We start from the raw sequence: 22,347 nt of genomic DNA on the forward strand, positions 1-22,347 counted from the left end.
TATTGCTGTATTCTACAACTAAGTCCTTGGTTTTGAGATTAGTTTTTTTTTTTAATTTATTTTTTAACTTAAATTTCAGGACACAGTTCAACAGCACATTTGAGGTGCTTGCTGTTGGAGTATATTTACTTCACTTTACAAAGAGTAGTTTACTCTTTTGTTCTCTTGGTTTTTATTTGTAGCATGAAATTTATGCTTTAGTGAATTAAACAATTTTAATTAGTATTTGAGTGAGTATGGTCAATGTTGATATTCAGATCCAACTTAAAAGTTCTCTTCCTCAATAACTATTCGGAGGCCATGTTATCCTGGAAATCACTTTAACTCGTCCCCTCTATTCAGTTTAGGAACAGCCTGACATTGTTTAAAACAGTGCACCTTTACAGCACTCAAATTTTCCACGAAACTCTCTTTGGTTCATTTAAAAGAGTCAGCTGTTGTACCTTTGTTTAAGCTGTCCTCTGCTTTGCTTACTCTGGTGGCAGGAATCACCTTTCAGAGGTCACACACAGCCAGTAAAGGCCATTCAGTTGGTGCCAGTGGTATTTCAGTTCCTTTGTGAACTGTCCCATCAGTATTCAGTGCTGTATTCTTGAAATCCATTATTCATTCAGTAATAGCATAACATTGGGTGTAGGGGGTGGGGGGTGTATTTCCTTTTTGGCTTTAACAAAATAGATTAAAAATTCTTTGGTTTCTATGTACCTGAAAGATATTCTAAGAGATCTATCCAACTAAGTCAGCTTTCTATCTCCCAACCAACCCACAGTCTTCAAACATTTGCAGCATTTGTAGCTTTTCCAGTCACTTATAGTTTTCACAGATCTTAAAATTCTCATTAAATGTTGAGAAAGTTATTTTGCTTCAATTTTCTTTTTAGTAAAGATACTAATACTGCAGTTTTCTGATACTTATAAGCCTGTCACAATGAAAATGAAACTCTCTGAAATTTTTTTCCAAAATCAAGCCAAAATGAAAGAAATAAGCCACCCTGTAGAAACTTGAGGTGGGCCTTGGGGATTTTAATGTCTTCCTAATTTCCATTGGCACACCCCTACCCAATCCATGTACACATACATATACACTCAGAGGGGTCTTCATCAGTAAATACAATTGGCATTTCCTTATCTTATGTATGATGCAAATTATGCAAATGAAGCATCAAAGCTTGTCTCTGAATCTCAATTCCTCAGTCTCTTCTCAATAAAATTTTGACAACTGCCACTGATGTCACCCTAAATTTCCTTGTATGTGTTCCAAAGATATTTAAGTAGACGATATGATTTCTTCCATCTTTAAATTTCTAAACTAAATATCTTTATCCAGTGGTATATCCAGATAAATAATGAGATTGAAGAGAGTTAAACAGTGAACTATAAAAATTTCTGCAAATAGCATATAATTGTACAGGAAGTGTAGACTGATATTATTTCGGTGGTTTCTAGTCATTGAAGTTGGCAGTAGTCTATTCCCAGATGCTGAACACAAACTAGTCTTTGATTGTAATGAAATAAACAGAAAACGCATTACTTTAAAGGTATCAGTCTCCACCGGAGGAGAAAGGACCTATACAAACACTGCCTCAGACTTATGGGATGGCAGACAACGGGACTGTTACTCACGAAAGAAAGCTCCTGTTACATAATAGACACAATATATATTTGTTGAATTACTTAATATTTTTTGAATCTTGATGCCAAACTTTTAAAAATTGAGATATAATTGATATACAGTTTTATATTAGTTTCGGGTGTATAATATTCAAAATATTTTGAAAAGATCACATGTCTAGTTAACATTCATCACCACAGAGTTACAACTATTTTTTTCTTTTGATGAGAACTTTAAAAATCTACTCTTTCAGCAACTTTCAAAAATATAATGCAGTATTATTAACTATAGTCACCATGTCCTACAGTGCATCCTCAGGGCTTATTTTTTAACTGGAATCACCTAACATTTTTAAAGGCATGAAGTTTGCTTATTCTTTCTGTGTTCCTTATATCAGAAAAATGACATTACTACCCATCTTACTCAAATCAGAACCCAGGATCCTTGGTTCTCACCTCCCTGCCATCTTTTATCATCTGTATCCATCCAGTTGTCTGTTGAACTTGCCCACTTCTTGCCATCCTTACTGCACTACCATAGTTCAAAACACTGTTATTTCCCTTCTGAATTACAGCAACAGCTAAGCTCAGGTGAACTCCATTCCTTCTGTGCAGTTCTACAACTTGCCTTCCGAACTTCATCCATACTGAAGATTTTTCAATTTCTAGAATTTCCTATAGTTTTTTATATTTATGATATTCTTGTACCTGATTTTTTTTCGTTTCTGAAATGTTATATTCATTTCATCTTCTGGTGAATTTCTTAACATAGACATAACTTATTTCTGGTAATTTTTCTGAGCCCCACAATCTGGGATAGGTGTCTTTCACATATAGTTATACCAAATACAGCATCATATTTTATTTGAATATCTGTTTATTTGTATCAGTGACTAGACCATGAATTCTCTGAGAGCTGGGAATTTGTGTTCTGTGTTGTATCTTCAGCACTTAGCTTGATGCCTGTTATAGGCATTTGATAATCATTTATTAAATTATTGTAAGACAAGGGTTGGCAAACTCAGGGCTCTGGTCAGTCATCTATTTTTGTAAATGAAACTTTATTGGAAAATAGCCATGGACATTAGTGTATGTATTGTCTATGGCTTTTTTTTTTTTCACTCAACTTCAGAGATGAGTAATGCTCTATGTTCTGCAAAGTCTAAAATAATTATTGTGTGGTCCTTTGATGAAGTTTGATGACCATCCATATAGGTCTGTGGAGGGTTTTTTCTTCTTTAGTGAGATTTGGTAATTTGTGTCTTTAAAAGGGATTTTTCCTTTTAATCCAAGTTATCAAATTTATTGACATAAAGTTATGCAAAATATTCCTGAATCTCCAGTGATCCTCCTTTTAATGACTGATATTAATAATTTCTGTCTTCTTTCTTTTATTCTAGACTAATTTGACTAGATATTTATCAAATGTTTTGGTGTTTTCAAATAACCAGGTGTTTGTTTCTTTGATGTTCTTTACTGTTTCCAGTCTCACTGATTTTGGCTCTTTTTTATTTCATTTCTTCTGCTTGCTTAGGGTATGATTTGATTTCTATTTCTATTTTTTAAAGAATGTTTATCTTGCTTAGAGTCTCTAGGCTTCTTTGATCTGTGATTTGTTGTTTTTCATTACTTTTTGAAAATTCTCAGGTAATATTTTTCAAATATTTTTTCCTATTCCTTTCTCTCTTTTTATTCTGAGATGTCCGCTGCACATATGATAGACCATGTGATGTCATTGCACAGTTCATGGATGCTCTGTTCTGTCGTTTTTTCCCCTACTTTTTTTCTTTTCATATTTATTTATGATCTATTATAGTCTATTAACATTTATAAGTAGACTTTGAGTAGAGCAGATTGCCATGTGTGGGCCCATCTGATCAACTGACAGTCTTAAGAGAAAAGACCAAAGCCTTCCAATGAAGAGGAAATGCTGCTTCCAGACTGCCCTGGGACTCGAGTAGCAACATCAGCTCTTCCCTGGATCTCCAACCTGTTGACTTGATCTAAAGACTTAGAACTTGCTGGTCCCCCAACAATTGGATGAGGCAATTCTTTGAAATCTTTCACTCTGTGTCTGACATATATGTGGTGTGTGTGTGTATCTCCTATTGGTTCTTCTTCTCTGGAAAACAGTAATGCAAAACATCACACCCACCACCCAGTCACCAAGGCGATGTTACATGTTTTAGGTTTTTTTAATGGTAATACACCATTTCCAGTACCAGTTTGTTTTATTTATCTACTGCTATATAACAAGTCATCTCAAAATTTAGGAGGTTAAAACCACTTTTTTGCTCATAATTCTGTGTGTCAAGAATTTGAGCAGGACAAAAGTCTCTGCTCCATGATATATGGGACCTCAGCTGGGTGGCTCAAATTTCTGGAAGATGGGAGGGATGGTTAGATGGGGCCATATGTCTATGGCCTCAGTTCTAAATGGTAACTGAGTTTCTTGATTCTCTGCTACGTATGATCTATCAGACTTGAACTTCACAGTGTAGTGGTTTCAGGGTCCCAAGAACATTCTAATATATAAGCACGTATCAGGCCTCTGCTTCCATCATATTTACTGTAGTAGTCCGCTAGGGTTGTATAACAAAATGCCACAAAATGTGGCTTAGACAACATAAATTTATTTTCTAGAAGCTTTATATCCAAGGTCAAGGTTCCTGGAGTTTGGTTTCTCATATGGCCTCTCTCCTTGGCTTGCAGAAGGCTCACTTCTCACTGTGTCCTTACATGGCATTTTCTCTGTGCACGCCCATCTCTGGTGTCTCTTCCTTTTCTTCTAAGGACACCAACCCTACTGGATTTAAGCCCTACCTTTATGAGCTCATTTAACTTCAGTTAACTCCTTAAAGGCCATCTCTCCATATATAATCATATTGGGGGTTACTGCTTCAATCTGTGCATTTTCGGGGAGACACAGTTCAATCCGTAACATTTGCCAATGTCCCACTGGGCAAAGCAAACATATGGCCAAGCCCAGAGTCAAAATGGAAAAATACTACACTGGGGCAGGAGCACTGGATTCATGGTTCAGTAGGGATCCACAGCTAGTTAACAGACTAGGGAAGGAAAAACAGCTACTCTCTGAAAATCATTTCTTCTGTATTTTAAATAATTCTTTTCTACAACAGAAGTCAGCTTGGGACAGGTTATTTGCCTTTTTAACTACTTCACGAGATACATATTATCCTTCTAAAATGGGCCTATCAAGCAATTCATACAGAGAGGAGAAATAAAGTGGCTAATAGGTTATTTAAGGCCAAATTAAAGCTCTGTTGTTGCCATTATAGTATTACAGAGATTAAATAAATAAGGCCTCGTATTTCAGTAGCAGAAATTATTCTAAATTATTTGATCTTTTTTTTTGAAATTTTAGTAATTCTTGTCAACATCCTAGCCAAAGACCATCAGGAACACATCTACAGTGGAGCAGCTTGGGTTTGCTACACATTACAGTGAGGAAGAATGTACACCATGAAGTACTATGGGGTACCTTAGTAATAGAATGTTAGAGCTTGTTGTAGTATTTTGGCTTTGGTTGGGTGATTTGGGGAAGAGTCCAAGGCGGTGAGGGTTTTCTATAGACTGGCCATTGTCAGAAAGAAGGAGACAATTCTGTAATTGGTCTAAGTAAATTTTTAGGGAGTGTGGACTGGAGTAAGGCTAGAACAGAGATTGGTAAAACGCCGTCAGCTGAAAGTCGGGGATGTTTGAAATTCTGCACTTGGACAGCGTTCATGTTTTGTCTGTGTTCAGTTGTGATTATGAAGTGGCCTTGTTTTTGCCTTGATCTACCGTGGACACAAGGGGCCTTGTCTGATATTGATATTCTGTGTGTTTGTGTTCGATAGGAGACCACCAAGCCTTGCTGTTGGTGCCAGGTCAGCTCCTGGGTATCAGGGGCTGCCATTTCTTTCTAGTTCTTGTTCCTTCATCCCACCTTAGCTGGGGACATAATACTTGGTACAAACTTCTGTTTCAGTATATTCAAAGTAAATATGTTTCACATAACAATTAAGAAGTTCTTTGGACATTATCCCTATTAGTTTTATGTTTTATTCTTTTAATTTCCTGGCCTGGACATGGAGTGACCTCCATGGAATCCACAGAGGAAATCCCTGTGTCTCTCTCTCTCCTCATTTTGCAAGTACTCACTTGTGTCTCCCCAGGTTTCCAGAATCCAGACTCTGCCTCTGAAGCACCACCCTCTGCTTGTCCTTCTTAGCTGAGTGCTTCGGGCCTTTCCTCCTTAATCACCCATCAGGATATACTTGCCCTGCCTCATTTCCTCAGTTCCCACAGCTGCATTAAAAATTTGGCTAACAAATCCTTGTTAATGCTTTATTACTTTTTTAACACTTCATGGTAAATCCTGTTTCATTGTGGCTTCCTGGAAATAATCCTGGACTTAAAAATGCTAAGGATTTTTGGACTGGAAATGCAAGAGTTATTTGGGCCAGACAGAGCACTTTTTTCCCCTCTCAAATTTCCCAAACAAAGCTGGTGGCTTTCTACTCTATTGGTCCCGGTTACAGACTATTCCTCTTATTAAGTCAGAGTGAGATTTGCTTATTAGTGTTCTGCCAGGTCTTCAGAAGTATTAAACCCTAACAGCCTCATCTGGGAGGGGTGAAGGACACTCTGTACTTTGGAATGCCAGTTTCTGATAAAGGATAGAGGAAAGAATGTTTCATTATTTCATTTGCTGATTTTCCAGCAGTAAGCTAGCTCCCTCTAAATCATACCTTTGATGTATTTGAGATGTGGGATTATTCTGATTTTAGTGCGAAGTCCAAATAGTTACTTAACAGATGGTTATTATCATTTTTTCCAACAAAATCTATCTTCCTTATCAAAAAGCAACTGTTCTGTGGAGAGGATTCAAAGAATAAAATCACAATGTTTGTAGCATGATTGATTATTTTCATCAATATGCCTTAACATCAAAGAGGATTTCACACTCATCCTGAGAGTACCACATGGCCTCTAATATTGTTAGATTTCTTTCCTGGGATGAAAAATTTAGATAGTTTTACTACTGAGTAATAATGTATTTAGCATGTGTGCTAGAATGATTTCCAGTGGTTATTGGAAGTTATCTCTTTGCAACACTGACTGCAGAAAAAGGCTTTCGATTGCTGCTGCAGTAAAATAAATGAAGTGAATCCCATCACTGGCAATGTTAGCTCTACGTGAAGGGTAATGAATGTGTAGGTAACTATCAAAGGATATATGAAAACATTCATATAATTCCTTACATTCCTAGAATAGAAAGATGCTTTTTCTATCTCTTTTATAAGGAAACTTTCAATAAATAAAAATGGAGGCTACAGGAGAGACAATTGCTGAAATTTATTTTGTTTCAGATAATTTTTTCATTATTAACTAATGCAATAACTCTGGGCAGCTTATTTAAGAGTGAGAAAATACAAACTTCATAATGCATTGGAAATAATGTAAAGCTCAGAACTGGCATCCTAGAAAAATGTCAGGCAAAAAATATCCCAAATCCACCAGTGTCCCTGCATTTTTCACTGGCTTCAGTGATATCAATATTACAGAGAAAAATCTGTTGATAAGCTTATTGTTTGATCTCTATAAATAAATAAACCTAACTAAAGGGCCATATAATTGTTATGAATTGAGTTTTAACATATTCTCATAATTCATCTGTTGAAGTCCTTACCCCTACTATCTCAGAATGTGAATTTATTTAGACAGAGGGTTATTTACAGACATAATTAGTTGAGATGAGATCATATTGGAATAGGGTGGACCCCTAACCCAATATAACTGATACCTTTATTAAAAAGGGGAATTTAGACACAGAAAGACATGTATACAGGGAGAATGCCATGTGAAGATGAAAGCAGAAATTGGTGAGATGCTCCTATAAGCCAAGAAATGCTAGAAATTGTCAGCAAACCACTAGTAGCTAGGAGAGAGGCATGGATAAGCTTCCCTCTCACAGATCTCAGAAGGAAGCAACCCTGCTGACACCTCAGTCTGATCTCAGACTTCTAGCCTCCAGAACTGAGAGACATAAATTTCTGTTGAATCTCTCAGTTTGTAGTACTTTGTTATGGTAGGCTTAGCAAAATAAAATAGCAATGCAAGCATCTCATTTATATTTTTACATTAAATGATTGAGCTTATGACCTAAGGAACTGAGTGTAAGGATTTGATGTAATTTTCCAAGGACCAAATAAATAAGTCTTAACAAAGTTTAGTTTTTACCACATATTAATGTTGTGATTTACTATCAAAAATGTATATATCTATAGGATAAACTGGTTTTTCCTGTTATTTTAATGTAGATTTTGTGGAAGCATAACATACTTTCAAAAAAGTGCCAGTCATAAGTATACAGCTGGATGAATCTTGAGAAAGTGAATATATGCATGTGATTATATATGTACATACATACGTATACATGTCTAGCTTCTTTTTTTTTTTAACGTGTCTAGCTTCTTGATCAAGAAATGCATTAGTAGAACCCAGTGACCTCTTTTTTATTTAGGTAAAAGTACATAACATAATATTTATCATTTTAATCTTTCTCAAGTGTGTAATTCAGTGGCATTAAGCCTCTGAGTGGACATAGGAAGGGGCTATTTGTATTTTTATAAATTGTATACATGCATATACAAATACAAATATACAAATTTATGTTCAAATATAATATACAAGAGAAGATTGTACACACAAATGTATTTATCTACCTATCTCTCTCTCTCATCTGTCTAACACTGAGTCTGTATCAGTAACAGTTGAGTACAACAGGATTCATTCAATTTTTTTCCTTACTGTATTTGGAAGTCTTTTCTGACAGTGAGAAACCTGGTTCTGTTATCCTCAATATATTAACTTCTCAAGCCAATGACCCCTCAGTGTAATGAGCTTCTCATTTCTGTTACCACCACCTGTCTACTAACATACTTTTTACTTAATTCGTGCTCCCAGATCTCAGCATCCCTTAATTCAAACTCCGTCTTCATACTGCTCAGGCTCTGACATGTCCCTGTGGGCTGAAAATGTCATGTGCTTGGATTTTTCAGTGATAATGCGGGATAAGTTAGATACCAGAGTAGCCTTAGATAATATTTGCTGGCCTTTTTATTTTGTTGATGAGAAACTTTTGGCAGAATCACAGTGTGATTCCATCACAACAGCTGGCCCTTTGGCAGTATTAGAGTGTCAAACTCTGCTCTCCTATTCCTAAATGAAATCTATATTCAGGAAAGTCTGGCTCTTAGAGGTAAATAACATAGATTATTTTTATCCCAGATTTTAGAAGAATTAAATGCACTGTGATCTTGTTGGGGCTAGCTAGGAAGTCCATAATGATTTATAATGCAATGTTTTCCAGGTCAAACCAGAATCGAACTGCACCATTTGTCCCAGTCTCACTGTTGGTTATCTTAAGCAAACAAAACAAAAAGAAGTATTATGATTAAAACCATTCAGTCCAATAAATTGATTTGCTCATGAAACGCACTCTATAGTAAACTAAAATTTGTAAAATTTTACATTTTGAATAAATTCAGCATTTTTTTCAACAGATAAATTATGAAACACTTATTTTGTTACAAAACATTTCTTTATGCCACTTTAATTCATATTCTGATTAATGAGTGTGTCAAAATTATTATATGTCACTTCTGAAATTATCTTAATCTGAGTCACTAGCTTAAGAGTAATTTAGTCTCAGAAATGTATAATATTTTTAAAAAAAACTTCATTTAGAAAAACACTGTATATTCCTTTAAGTCATTTGGTGAAAAAAAATGGGTTGTTAAATTGGAAAATGTAGTTTTTGTTTAAAAAAAGTGCTAACATTATAAGATAATGAACTATATATTTCATCACGTATTTTGAGTTCTAGCCTTCAGTCAGGTTAGACTTCCAGAAAGCTACAGTTTTGGATAGATAGCTTCAGAAATATCTTTACTGAAATACATTTTATTGGATAGTCTCTAGCATTTTACCAAGTTTTGGTGAAACTGACTTTCTTAAGAATGCTTTAATTTGCATAAAAATTATTTAAAATGTTGATCACTTGTTTTTTTAAAATTATGTAACTACTCTTATGAAAGAACTCACAAAATTATTCTTTTTATGAATGCACTGTTAGTGAAATTTCTTTCTCTTGAGCAGATACCAGTTCATCATTTTTGAGATGGTAAGAATTACACCATCCTCCTGTGTTTCCCTTTTTGTAGGGACTTCTGGAAAGCTCAAGCTAATTTCTTGGTAAATCACATCAATTATATCAGCCTCAGTGGCAAATGTATTTGCTACTGCCTCTTCCCAAAGTTTTCATTTCTCTTTTAGAGATTTATTGTATATATTTGATATAGCCTTTATTTTGAACTTCTAGAAATGGGGTACTTGAAATTATATATTTGTGGATCAGTAATTCACATGTGACAAGACTGATTTTTAAGTGTTAAACATACATAGCAGGTTTGTCAGACTGCATAGGCTCCCACAAAAGATGACAGCACATTTTAGATGTGTCATTGAAGACAGTGTAGTCATTTTGATTATATAGTATGTTCAGTATCTGCAACAAATACTCAAAATAACAGTAGCCGAAACAATCTGAAATTTATCTTACTCATGTAATCGTTTAGGCATAAGGATTCCAGATCTGGTACTGGGATTAATAAGGACCCAGATGCTTTCTGTCTTGTCGCTCTCTGTATCCTGATTGCCAGAGTTGTGTAGGTAAACTGTCTCTCTGGAAAAAATAATTCTTGGTTTGTAGTATTTGTTGATTTTTGTAGTATAAATATTCCAAAATAGCCCACTTTAAGCTACCAATGGTGTAATCACTGGCTTGCAAAATTCTTGAGAACTTAATAGTCAGCTCTGTCTGGCAACTTGGCATGAGCTTAGCTCTAGCATAGCACTGGGTGCTGCCCTCATCCCCATGGACACATTCCAGCCAGGGGAAAAGGTCCCTCCACTTAAGAGTGTGACTTGATATTGTACATATCATTTCCACTTTCATTCCACTAGCCAGAAGTTAACCACATGCCTACACCCAGCAGATAGAATAAGAAATGTCTTTATTCTGTTTAGCTGATTATGTGTCAGCTATAAACTGAGTGTTTGTTCTTGTGGGAAGAGGGAAGAAAGCCATTGGTGAGTAATAGCAGATTTTGCCACAGACATGCATTAAAAAAATCAGTGGCACTAATTTATAGTCATGACTATGAGAATGACAATAATGACTATAATGAAGAAGTTTATATGAGTAAGTAATATATCACAGCTGTTAATTTGAAGAGTTTTCCATTTCAACTAACAAAGGAATTGGGAATAACCAGTGTCTTGTTAATAACAGACAAAGAACAATGCAGTTCTAAATTAAAACAATGACAAGAATCACTGAGATGTTTTCAGAAGTTAATTATGATCTTTGCACTAATCCATTATCATTGTGCTTTTTTCACAAGGTACCCCGATGAAGTTTTTGAGAAGTTATTAAAAATTACATATCAATAGAATGGATTAAGAAAGAAATTTAACTTTGAGAAAACTTTCCCACTCCCTAGCTCTTTATTACTGAAAATAAAACAATAGTGACATCTGAAAATTTTATATTCTTAAGAGTGAGTAGTCTAAGACAGATTGTCTATGAATTACAGTTGAACAACTGGGCTGGGTTTGTTAATAAAGAAAAGTAAATAAAGGTGTCCACGACAACCAGTATGTTTCAGGTAAGATTCTAGAGTTCATCTTAAAAGCATATTTATATTATGCTCTTCAGACACACAAATCAAAATACCACCTTTGTGCTAATCAGCAATGCTCCCTACAGTGTGTTGCATCACCCACTTCCTGCATAACATCACCTAGTAGTCCTGCTTATATTTCTTCAGACAGTAAAATATAACCTGAAGGGGTGGTTGCATTGATCTTCTTAGAGAATGATTCCCAATTACATCAGATATTTGTCAGTTAGTATCTTTCAAATTTTCTCCAGCTTTATTGAGGTATAACTGACAAACAAAAATTGTATACATTTAATATGTACAATGTGAATGGTTTGATATAAGTATACATAATCAAGTTAATTAACACATCTATCACCTCACATAATTACTTTTTGGGGGGGGGCGTGGTGAGAACACTTAAGATCTACTCCATTAGCAAATGTCAGATGTACAATACAGTGTTGTTAACTATAGTCACCATGCTGTATTTGAGTCCCCAGAGCTTATTTATCTTTAAATTATCTTTCAATTCTTTGTCATTTTTAGAAAGCCTCAGAAAAGAAGATAGTGTATATCATATTTTCGTTCCTTTTTCTTGTTGAATAAATCAACAGGGATCAATCCTTTATATTAGAAACAAGACTTTTTGTTTTTTCTATTCTATTCTATAAAATAATTCTTATGTAGATAAATAGTTTTTGTGTGTGAATTTTCTGCACTCTTAGTTGATTCATCACCCTAAGTTTGTTATTTTTCCACCTTGAGCCACTGAACTCTGTGGCTACTATTTTCCCTTTTAAAAACCACTATCATTTATCTTTCTTCAACGATCTATTCTCTGCTTCCAAGGCCCTAAGTATGTTTATATTTGTTCCTTTGTTGACTTATTCATTCATTTCATTCAGCCTGTTTATTAAGTATCTCCATTGTAAGTACAAAGTTTCATAGAGAAACAATTTATTCTGAAAGATACTGTAGAGTCCCCAGATTTATAGAAAGACCCTATGTCTTATTCTCGAAGAATTTATAATCCAGTAGAAGAATATGCACATACTAAGAAAAGAAATGCAAATGTAGAAACTAAAGAGTATAGGAGGACAGAGAAGAGAGGATCCACTTGGGGAACATTCACGGTGGGTTTGGAATGGGCACCGTGAAGAGAGAATTGCAGTGGAAATGGTAGCACTCAGCATCTATTCCACTCTAGTAAATAGTGTCCTTCCTATAAAGAAGAGGCTGAAAAGCTTGAAAACTACATTTCTTCAAACCTTTTCAACTAGGATCCGAATACAGTTTACCTTTGACAGATATGCTTGCATGCAAGATTTGGAAGACAGAATTGAAGAAAGGTCTGTTTCTGCTGTTTCTGCTCCATCATGAAGTGACTTTCCTCCCTCTCTCCTTCTTTAGTAGTGGTGGCAGAGGTCCCAGAGTCCTGCCACTAGCATCAGAGGCATTGAGAGATAGAGCATATGGAATCAAATTTGTGATTCTAGCAGCCTCAGTTTGGTACTAAAGCCTGAAGGAATGGTGGTAGCTTCTTGACAGTGGCTTTCTCATGATTTTGGTAGTTCCCTGTGACAGTGTATGTGGATCTGGAGCCAGTGGTCTCCACATCCAAAAGGTGGTTGATGGTCAACTTCAGTGGTATTGGTTTGAGTATCAGCCTACAACCTGGTCCTTCAGCAGCCCTAAGAATGCTGTAAGCTATTTAGAATATTGTAATATATCCCTGTGTTTTGAAACTGGCTAGATAGACTTTTGTCTCTGCAACTGACCACTGTCCAATACAATAATATTGTGAAATCTTCTTTCTCTATTTTTCATAGGAAAAAATGATGAGTAGAACATTCTAGACAGAATGAATAGCTCAAGCAGAAGCAGAAAGTGCAATATTTGTGTGGGAATTCCATCTTAGAACCAAGCAGTTGGAGCTAAAATGTAGGGGCCCTATGGAGATTTGTTTGGAAGTGCAGTTTGAAGAGGATGTGATCACCAGCTGAGGAGGCTGTCTTTTATTGGCCAGGCAATATAGAGTTGGGTAATTTGGGAATATTAATCTGGAAGGGAGATGTGGAACACATTTGAGGAAATAGAGACTGAAAAGGGCCTGATTCATTAAAAAGGTAATACAAATAGTAAGGATAAAAAGCATAGGGTAAATATGAGAAAAAAATCACAAAGGACAATGCTGGGTGAATTCTGGTGTTCATTTTAATTGTAGTGTTCCAGATAAATGTACCCTGTGCTTCCAGCTTTATCTGAACCACGGGTGAGAACTTCAGTGCAGGCAGGGGAAGTGCTAGATGTACAAGATGGCAGAGGGAGCAGGGAGGAGTAAAATGACATTGAATGAAATGAACTATTGAATGTCAGAAGTGTTTCCAATAAGCAAGGACTGTCTGATTTGACAGTGTTGTTGGTTTCAAATTGAATTTATAGAAAATTAATCAGTTGTACATATATTCTTCTTATAATAATTTATCATAGCCAGTTAGCACTAAGTTAAAGATTTACTTAATTATTTAGTTATGGGTATACTTAAAGACCACCGAGCTTAAAAGATATCAGTTCGGGTCCTGCTTTACTTTTTGTGTGTGTGATCTTAGACAAATCACCTGACACCTCTGAGTCTGAATTTTTTTGTCTGCAAAATGGGGATTATAATACCTGCCTTAATGGTTTGAAGGGCTTATTTTAAGAATTAATGACTTCATTTTGAAAGACCATCTTATTCAGTATTCTGTTCCAAACTCTGCATGGAATTGAACTACATTCAATATCTTTGATCTATCTCATCACTTTTTGGAATACATGGAAATAACTTAAATTGCAATAAAAGAGTCTCACTATAAATTTAAAAAATCCTTAATTGCAGTATAGTAAAACCTTGGGAGTGGAATATTTATTCTAGAAAATATTATGCCAGGGAACACTACCCTAAAACAGCAACAATAATGATAAATAGTACTTATTGAACAGATGTTAGATGAAAGTCACTGTTTTAAGTGCTTTATAAATATTAACTTATTTATCCTCACAAGAAACCTATGAAGAAGATATTAAATAGTAAAATAGAAATATTTGTTGAATGTTTAAAACAAATGCTGCCAATGTTTTCTTTTTGTTCAAATTCAGCCTACATTCAATGCCTGAATGCTAATTCTCCTTCAACATATGTTTATTACTTCTCTTTTTATCTTTAACACTTAGAATTTTTTTAAGGTTTCAACCATTGACTTAATTTCTCTGTGACTAAAAAGAAACCACATTTTAGTGTGGTAGCTGAAAACTTGTATTATGTAACACAGAAATGTCCAATTTAAAATAGTTTTTTGCTTAGACTCTCTTATAATGTGTTACTCAAGCTATCCCAGTTTTATTTTCATTGTTATTTGTATGGTATACCTTCTTTCCCATTTTCTATGTAACATTTCTTTTAAATGTGTGTCTGATAGAGTGTGTAAGAGAATTTTTTTTCTAAGTAAATCTGAAGAATGCCATCTTAAGGGATGATAGAATCAAGCTACATTTGTTGTGATTACTAATTTTTATTGTCCAAATTGTTCATGTTTTCTCTTAACCAGGCAGTTGTTTATCTTTTTTTCATTTTCCTTTTGTATGTTCTGTTTGCTCACGTTTATTTTTGTATTTGATTTTTAGCCACTTTAACCATGAGATACCAAGAACTGATTTTATTTGAATGCTATGATGTATAGTGCTTTCTGAAGTATTTATCAGTTTTAAAATTTTATGACCATTCTCTGTTAAAATATTGCATCTATCCCTTTTTTCCTCTCCTCTCCTTTATGGACTCCAAATACCTATTGTTTGACCCTTTCACTATGACTTGTGTATCATTACACATTTTTCTTATTTTCTACTTTTATCTCTTTGTGCTTCAGATAGGATATTTTTTTCTGAGTTACTTCCAGTTTACGGCTTCTTTCTTCAGAGCTATCTAATCTTCTAGAATACCTGTCTATTTAAATTATTTTTATTCTTCAATTCTAGAATTAATATTTGATTATTTTATATAGTTTATTTCTTGTCTGAAATTCTTCATTTTGTCACTTAATATTTGTACATGTTAATCTCTATTATTTGAAATTATTTCCCCCAAATTCCAATATCGGATCTCTGGTGGGTCTGTTTCTATTAGCTGATTTTTCTCTTTATTTCATTTTCAGTCAATTCTTTTCTTGCTCTTTTTCCCCTCAATGCTGCCTCTGTTTTATTCAGTGCCATATATTACATATGAAAAAATATTAGATATGATATTGTTTTTAGATCACATTATCTTTCTCCAGAGAGGATTTTTCTTTTGCTTCTGATAGGTAGTTAAATTGTAGCTGGTTCAGCTTAATCCAGTTAGACTTTGAGCTGATTCAAAGCTGGCCTGAATCTTTGTGAGAGCTAGTTTATTTCCAGCTCGCATTTACTCCTAGAATGTATTCCTTTGGGAATATAAACTAAATATTGGGGTCTTAGTTGATTCAGAGATCTTATTTTTGTCTTTGGAATTATGAAATTCTCAAAAGTTGAGTGTGGGTTCTTTTTTTTTTTTTTTACCAGCTTCTTAGCCTATCAACTATACTTTCTCTTCTTTCTGTTATCTTTTCAGACACTGTTAGTCCTTAAAGAACTAATAGATGCCATGTGTTATTTCATTCTCCTCAGGCTAACCTCAGATCTTCTGCTGCCCATTAATCCTCTCAGCCATTCTGTGTTTCTTTATGGTGGTGGTGGCAGGTGTGGGGGAGAGAAGCAGGAAATCTTAGCCACTCTTCCCTTGCTACCCCGAAGAGTATAAAACCTTTGAAGTCCTTCTACTTTTTGTTTTTCTCTAAACTTTTCCATTCTACTGCTCAGGAATCATGGTAAAAGTAGTGGTTCTGTATAAGAACCACCATTGCCATCTCTTGAACAATTTGGTATACCAGCTTATGGTTTCCTTCTGCTCTGGATTCTTCCAACCCTATGAAGGAGAGATCTATGTGTTACGGTTTTATTGTCCCAGTTAATTGCCTTACCCTATAGTTTAGGTCATTGGGCTCATTCTCAGAGACTCATTAATGCTTCAGTTCCAATCATGTTCTTTTAAATTTTCCCTTTGCTCACTTGGCCAAATCTTACCATGTTGGAACAATGAAACAGCTCTTATCTCCTCACTTATTCTTCCCACTCAATGTATTATGGATTAAATCTATGTTATATTACATATACTTTCACTCTTGATATTTAAACTCAAGGTTTTAAAATTACTAACAATACACCAACAACTCTTTTCTCTCTTAAATATCTACTCTTTTAATTGGAATCTAGAACTTTCAAAATTACAGTCTGCTATAGTTTTATAAAAGTTAACTTAGGGGGAACAGTCCTCCAGTGCTTGTGAGGTGCTATACTCCCATAATCTGTGGATTGTATTCCCTTGAGTAAGGGACATCAAATTTGTTACGAAATTGTTTTGGTTTTGTCATTTACAGTTTGGCAATGAGATGGGACCTTACGACAGCTGTTGAAGATTCTGGGATGGCTCCCAGATGCAGGTGAAGGTTCCCACAGAGCCCCTTGGGTTTGCTGCCTCTTCAGCCACACTCCATGATCTCTGGTAAGCTTTTTGATCAGATTCTACTTATTTTGTGTTCTGAGCTCTTTGTGTTAGTTTGTTCAAATCCTTCTGGATAGAAAACTGGGGTGTGAGAGACTCAGTGTTTATCACAGGATGAAAATTGGGGTGTGATAGGCTTTAGATTTTCATAGTGAGTCTTAATGGATACAACATCAAAGTTTGTGACTGATCTCATCTTCAAAGTAAGCACTTTCAGGAGGTCCTGACAGATCTCAGGAACTGTGCCCAGTCAGCCAAAAACAGTAAATTTTTAAAAAAATTTTGGAGAATTATTTCAAGAGAAAATAATGGGTATCCCTCAGGATGGCAGACATTAGGGAACTCACAAAACCTCAAGGTAAGTCCTTAGCTCAACTACTGGGGGACTTGGGGAAATAAATTAAGACAAATTCAAACTTTTTTCACTAACAGCACATCAAAATCTATGTAGGCAAAAATCAAACCATTAAAAGACATTATAGTCTTTTAGGAAATATTCTCCTGAGAGGAATAATAAATCCGTTGCTAATAGAAATCTCAGAGGCTAAAGCCACAAAATTGGTGAGCACTGATCCAGTGTTCAAGGGTGATAGAGCACTTGCCACCTGACTCTAAGACTCCCATGCCAGGGTAAGTTGGTTACAAAATGAGTTATATCAGACTAGGTCACTTACCAACCTCAAGACATTTTAGATCATTCTTGTTAATTATTGTCAAGTTTGTTTAATCTTTTTATTTTGAAATAGTTCTTCAGGCTTTTACCAATTTTTGTAATGTTGATAGTTTTTGAAGAGGCTACCTTCATTGTGTGGTTGTATCTGACTCTTGCATCAGAAAATACATTGTCCAGGTACTTAATTATTGACTAAATTTCATTTAAAAGGAAAATCAGGGCTTTGAAAAATATATATAACTACAAGTAAAGCTTAATATTCAGAGTTTACAAAAGTTAATGAAACACGAACATAAATTTATACTATAGTTTAAATAGCAAATGTCAGAGAGTATTTAAATTATGTGTTATGACATGAAAGAGAACAGGAAGACCCAGTTAACACTGAGAGTTAAAGGGACAAATGTCAGACAATAAGGGGAACATTGACAAAATACTGTTTTTCACAATTTTAAGTAGGATCAGCTCTGATAGTTACCAAGACCTGTAAGTTGAAATAAAGGTGCCGTATTTTTTCTTTTCATACCTGGGACCAGGACAGTGAAATTTAACTCTGAACAATGATCAAGATTTCCACCTACTGTTCTTTCAGGAAGCAAGTTTATTTCATGGTAAACTGGATAGTAAAGAAGCACAATATCAAAATATAAATTCAGAAACTGAATTTAAATAAATGTCAGAATGGTAGAGGAAGGAATGCTGGAATCAGACAGACCCAGGGGTGATAACAATAATAGTATCAGTAACAACAATGATGATTAGAGCAATGACTGTTTCTGAACACTGTGCTAACATTACCTCATGTAATCTTTACAGTAACCCAAGGTGAGTTTTATTACACCTATTTCCCAGAGGAGCAAACTGAGATTTAGAGAAGGTTTAAGTCAATTATCCGGCATCCCACAGGTGAAGTAATGGAGATAATAATGAAGAGGGTCAAGATTATGTCCTAGGTCTGTCACACTCTGAAAGAATCTCTTTACTGCTAGGTTAATATTGCCTCTTAAATGCGTCTTGCACCAAAGCTATTTTTATGTCTTTGAGCCTCGATTTTCTTGTTTTTAACATGTAAATAACAATCTTCACAGAGTATAAGAATTGTGGACAGACTGACTCACAGTAGTCATTAAATGTAGCACTCCTTTCTAGTCATCCTAGACTTCCAATTGTCTGTATATTGCTAGAAAATTTTAATAGTCAAATGTACTCAAGTATAAATGCATGTCTTAGACAGCAGAAATGATAGTCTGAAAAACATTTCCAACATAAAATCTCTATAACTTAATTTATCAGTGGACAGAAAAGGAATGTGTATTCAGTACTTGATATTACCTAATTTTATCCAGGTCTCTTTTTGCTGCTGCATCCTCAGGATAATAATTTGACCTTCCCCTTGAACTTTGATTTTTTTGTCATGTATTTTTAGGTTTCTGTATTAACAGGAAAAAAAAACAGCACCAATTTTCTCTTATTCACGGTTATTTTGTTCGCATTTCCTCCTCTACTACCCATCTCCCTGGGCAACAAAGCAAATAAAGGGAAGCCTTTTATTTTCAAAAAATTAAAATAAAAAATTAAGATAAAAATTGAGTAATAAATGAGGATTGCTTTTTCAGATGCTTATGTAACTAGAAGAAAAGCAAAAACATCTCTCACTTAAATTCTGACATTTAAACACCAGCTGCTTGCCTCACTGGGAACCTTCTATGTGAAACTGACCCCAAGGCCTCACTGGTGAGGGCATGAGGGACAGCAATTAACCTTTGATCTTAAGCATCTCTGTGTTACACATTTATCTTTGTTTTTTCTTTCGTTTCTTTATGTGAAACCATATAAGCTGTCAGGATAAAATTATTTCACATGTTCAAAGTAAACAAAACTTCTCCTTCTGGTCAAACATTCTTCAGAACTTTTTTCCAGGGACACTCCAAACCAGATAAAACCGTTATATGACTTTTCAAAGCATGGCCTCAGTGTGTTCAAAGTGATTTATTTTTGAAAGTTCCTAAAATTTTGCTTGGAAATTATTTAACTCAAGAAACCTCTGTTATACTTTAAGAAAGAAAGAAAGGAAGAAAGAAAATATCCATGAAATAAGTTAAGTAAAATACCAGTTCTGGACTAAACTATTAGTAAAAAGTCCTCAGCAGATTTAGTTTGAAAAGCATGGTTATTGGTGTTGGAAGATGTGGCCAGGGCATCTGGAATCATCAGAAAAGGCTTCTGCAATCTACCTTCAAATTACAGCAATATTTCTTAATATCCTGGGGAACTATTTTTTTGACCCTTGTATAGTATTAGAAACCTTTAGCTATTTCAAGCCAAAATTGGCAAAAAGAAGTCAAGAAAATAGCAAGGCCATGGTTGCTCTTTCACAATAGGATAGCAGCCCATATGTTTTAGGGTTAAACAAATTTTTCTTTTCAGGATGGAATAATACTGCTATTTAATGAGCACCTATTATGTGTCAGACTCTGTGCTAGGTGGTTTAAAAACATTTCTAATTAACTTTAAACATTTAGTATTGTCTTTCTAGAATGTATGCAAGAAAATTAAAACTTGGAAAGGTTAAATAGTTTGCCAAGAATACAAACTTAAACTGCAACCCTGGGATTGAAATACAAATCTCATCCCTCTACTGCAACTTACTGTGCACAGAGGTGATTAACAAAATGAAATGATCACTGGGAGTAGAACAGGTGTAAGTAGCCTTATTTCATGCTCCAAATATTTTGACATATATTTTTGTCAAATCACTACAGGGCAGTCATTTCTTTTATTATTATCAACTCTTACAATATTACTACCAGCTTTCTGGCTTGTGTGACTGATAGGACATGTTTGGGGAAAAAATATTTCATTCAGTTTAAATATATTTGAATATATTGAACTTACGATACTTGTAGGCCATCCAGTTTACCATTTTTAAACCAGTGGCAAGGAAGTTCTGCAAGTAAGCAACAACCAGGTGCACTGAGGGGACAGTGCCTTTTGACTGTACTCTGTATGTAAACAGAAATACTATGATGGCCTTTTTTTTATGTCCTTTGAGTATCAGAATGAATCACTATGAAGGGACAAACTTAATTATTTTTTAAAGCTGCCAGCTGGAATCTTAACTGGAAATTCTGCAGGAAGACAATGCCTATTAATCCTTTCAGTTGTTTATGAGCAAAAACAAAAATTGCTGGATCATTCATTCTTAAAATATTATTATTGTAACTATTGTTTTAGTGGTGTGAAGGTATGTTTCCTATTTCTTGTGATTTATAGCTCTATATCCTTATGAATGGTAGCGATTTTCCACAGGCAACTGTGCAATGAAAAGATTAAAAGATAGTTGATCTCGCATCCCATACAGTAGTTTTTATCTGTATTGTCAAGACCTCCTTTTTTCTTTTGATAATTATTTCACTCAGCTGCTTCTATATTGTTTTGTAATGGACCAATGTTTTCCCAGTTATGCTTGGCATTATACAAGGCAGTTATCTAGATTAGAGAGTGATTCTTTTAAAAAGAAAAAGACAATGCACACTTGTTGTCTATAAATTATCAAAAATTTAAACATAGATATCTGGTTTTTAAATTTTTAAGAGACATCTGGATATTTATCTTTGCTTTTATAATTTCTATTGAAAACATATATTTAGTAGTATTTCTTTTGATGATAATACAAATGTGAAATAGAGTTACATTTTTCTGAGTGACCAAGAGGAAGAACACAGAATCTATACAGTTCTATAAATTGCCCTTAAGCACTGGATTAAACACAAGTAAACAATTTTTATTTTAACACTATTAGAGCATGTGTAGAGATTAGATTTTTTAAACATACATTTTTCTTTATCATAGATACATAATTTTTAAATGTTAGAGCCTTCTCAACTCTATGGAAGGCCAATTTTATCCTATTTAAAATAAATTTTTGACCCTTTGTACTTAAAAAATTAACTTCCAAATTAAATATTTTTTCCTCTTCATTCACCACAGCAAATACATATCCAGTCATCAACTTTTCATACTGACTCACAACATGATTTCCTTAACAAGTTCATTTGAAGGTCATTGATGTTTTGCTTTCCAAGTATTTCAGTCTCACTGGGTGTTGTACATTGTAACAGAAGTTTTATGTGAGATAATGAAAATGTTCTATAAAACTACAGGCATGTTTACATGGCAGAAAATATATGTCATATTAAATGCAGTGATGTTATGTTTTCTATATTCTGTACATTAAATGTGAAATATCACATTTCAGATGATATTAAAACATTCTCTTAAAAATAGAAAACCTAGAGAGTAAACATAATATGAAATATTCAAAATGAAAATGATCTGTGAATGACTTTTGATTGGGTGACTGTCCCAGTAGCAGAACATCTTGTGTGTTTTGTGGAACATAACACTTCATTAACATTCTCCTGTGGTAAATGAGCTCAATCCTCCTGAAGTTTACCTTCAGGAATTTAAAGCACTTGGTCTTTACATTTTCTGGGCCAGACTCCTTTAAGTTTCTGACAATACCATTTCCATACATAGGCACCGTCTAATGTACAATGGCAAAGATTCCCAGACCACCTGAAGTTTGTAAACCATCATGGCACATATTTATGTGCCTGAAATAAAAAAGAAAAAAGACATCTCCTGGGATAGTTTTAGCTTTTGCATCCATGAATCACATTTGGGAGCAGCCTCACAATATCATACCATGGTAAT

The 22,347-nt window shown here is 34.6% G+C and overlaps 1 long non-coding RNA gene across 1 annotated transcript in view; it reads left to right on the forward strand.

Moving 5' to 3' along the window:
- LOC140696425 (uncharacterized) overlaps positions 1 to 22,347 on the forward strand; it is a 176,707-nt gene that overhangs the window by 41,614 nt on the left and 112,746 nt on the right. Inside the window, exon 2 of the long non-coding RNA XR_012072744.1 lies at positions 16,834 to 16,958. This is a non-coding gene — a long non-coding RNA (uncharacterized lncRNA). The remainder of the gene's footprint in view (positions 1 to 16,833; positions 16,959 to 22,347) is intronic.

The sequence above is a fragment of the Vicugna pacos genome, chromosome 5, assembly GCF_048564905.1.
Source record: "Vicugna pacos chromosome 5, VicPac4, whole genome shotgun sequence".
NCBI lineage: Eukaryota > Metazoa > Chordata > Mammalia > Artiodactyla > Camelidae > Vicugna > Vicugna pacos.